The 2,673-nt window shown below is 39.2% G+C and overlaps 1 pseudogene; it reads right to left on the bottom strand.

Annotated features, from left to right (window-relative positions):
- Positions 1-581: 581 nt before the first annotated feature.
- LOC133199096 (uncharacterized) lies at positions 582-2,358 on the bottom strand (annotated as a pseudogene).
- Between the last annotated feature and the right edge of the window lie 315 nt (positions 2,359-2,673).

Consider the following 2,673-nt stretch of genomic DNA (forward strand, 5'->3'; position numbering starts at 1 on the left):
TGTTTAAATTCTATCATAATAGTATAAAACAAATGGCGGGTCTCAAAAGTGCTGCTGGACCTTGTAAAACATACAGCAATGCGACATCCAACACGAGTAGGCGGAACACGGGTTGGGCATATATCGACTGCATTAAAAAACTTGCTGACTAGCTACAAAGTTTTTATCACTCACCTAGAACAAGTAAGTAAATAGAGTATTTAAAATTATGTACCACTTTTACTTGTCCATTGAATCAATATTTATTTCATTTATTAAAGTTATCTTACTGAATTTATCCCATGACCGACAGATTTTCCTTTGATCTTCACAAGGGTGTACATCTCATATCAACATAAGTGTGGTGATATATTAAACATCACATGTGTGATATAAAGCTAGTGATATCCAACTGTTAGATACAGGGTGTAGGAGGAGCTATGCAAATGAGACAAAAAATTCGTTTCTAAATTTTAATGAACTAACCAAAACAAGAAAAAAGCACAAAACATAGCAAATTTCACACAACTGATGACGTTTCTAAAATAATGACAATTTCCCGCTCTCCTGGAGCTGAAAACATAGTTTAAATCAAAGCACAAATTACAAACTGACAAAAAATAAATTGACACGGAGCAATTCTCGAAGCGGATAACGTTATCTCCTATATAAATTCGCACATCCTGTGCAAGCTGTTTAGGTAGAATATTGGAATTTTCCTCCCCGGCATCCTCCAGTTTTGGAATAATGGCATTCTCCTTCTCCACACAAATGTTTGAAATCACTGTTTACAAAAAAGACATTGACACGGAGCAATTCTCGAAGCGGATAACTTTATCTCCCATAGGAATTCGCACATCCTGTTCAGGGTGTTTAGGTAGAATAGTAGAATTTTACTTCCCGTCATCCTCCGGTTTTGGAATAATGGCATTTTCCTTCTCCACGTCGTCACACTGTTTCAGGGATTTTTGGGGTGGCTCCAGTGCTCGACTTACTTCAAGGAGTTGTTGCTCCGATTGCCTTTTGTAGGTTCTAACTGCGGAACTACGGTGCCCCGTTCTCTCCATGATCTGTTGCTCTTTAAAACCTATGGTGTAAATAAATATTGAAATTATTAATTCAAGTCACGTACACGATATAACTAGCATACTTTTACGTCATCAGACATAAAATATTTCCCCTTTTTTAAAGACAATTTAACTAAATCTTGGCTTACCGGACTGAAACAATGTCGTTGCACAGGTCCGTTTCCCCGAGTGATTTGAAAAGTTCCCAACAAACTCTGCCCCGACACACATGGTCTTGATAATGGTACCCAACTTGTTGACCCCTATGGCTGGATTCCGAAACGTGGTTCGGGTCCCGGGAGTGGTCGTCTATAGAATGATCCTTCCCCCACCAGAGAAATGTAGGACGAATAAACATCAAACAAACTGCGGAGTGTACCGGATTCTGAGTAGTGGCGTATCGTCTTGGCAAGAATGTTTCTCTGGTGTAATCCTCCGGAGAAATTCTTTGACGTGCGCCCACAAAAATTCAATGTATGCCTTGCCATCAGAATCGCCACATTTGATTTGACATACCTCTAATTTTCGGTGTTCATCTAGTCCACGGAGTCCAAAAAGTTTGCATTTGTAATAAAATACAGTGTTAATTAAACGCTTTGAAGTATGCGATCCCAGTAATTTTTTCTCCCACAGGACGTCTTCTTGTTCCGGCGTTAACGGATCCGCTTGCTTTATAGACACTCCTATTCCTTGGGATGCTAGCTCCTTCATTCGCGCATCTGGAGTTTTCCTGAAGTCGTGGAAACGGGCATCTTTGACATCTAAAAAGTTCATATCATGAACACCTTCCTCTCGCATGTACCGTAGAATACCGGAACAGATTTGATGTAAAGTTCTCGGGGGATAGGGAGAACCATCTGCACGCCTGGCTTCAATCACAAAACATGATAAAGTATATGTAAGTTCTTGGTATGTACTTGTGAGGATTTCGGGAATGATTTTAAAATCAAGTTGCTCTTGGTTACGCTGAGATTTCCAGTCGTTGAACACTTTAACTGCCCATGAAGTGTTACGGCGAGTGTTTTTACTTTCTCGATTTTTTAAGTGCACTTATCTCAGTAGCCGAGACAGGTTTTCCGAATCTAGTAGTAGTATTTTCAGTCCATTCCGTCAAATTTCCCTGTTTTAATTCCGGAAACGCTTCCAAACACCAATTCTGTATATCGAAATTCCCAAAGTCCTGGCCATTTAAATCAGATTGACTTAGTTCGTACATCTGAACTGCCGGACTCAACTGAAAATCATCCTCGTCGTAGGCTTGCTGAAAAACGGCGTTTAATTCCAATTCGTTATTCAGAACTCCTTCTGTCATCTTCGTCAAATCATAGAACAAATGAATTGATTATCTCAAAAATTGGTCACGTGGTACAGTACTAAGAAAATTACCAAATTTGGAAAATCGTTACTTGGATACCAAAATCCTTCACGTTAAGACTATCACGTGGTTCTGTTACAGAGTCTATATTAGTTGATGCAAAGACAATTCCAAATATGGGAAAAGGTCAGATGAAGGGTCATGGAACAAATAAATTGATGATCTCAAAAAATTGGTCACGTGGTGCAGTACTAAGAAAATTACCAAATATGGAAATCTGTTACTTGGCTACCAGTTAAGACTATCACGTGG

The sequence above is a fragment of the Saccostrea echinata genome, unplaced genomic scaffold, assembly GCF_033153115.1.
Source record: "Saccostrea echinata isolate AGI-Se365-2 ecotype Australia unplaced genomic scaffold, CSIRO_AGI_Sech_v1 ptg000033l, whole genome shotgun sequence".
In the NCBI taxonomy this organism is placed as follows: domain Eukaryota; kingdom Metazoa; phylum Mollusca; class Bivalvia; order Ostreida; family Ostreidae; genus Saccostrea; species Saccostrea echinata.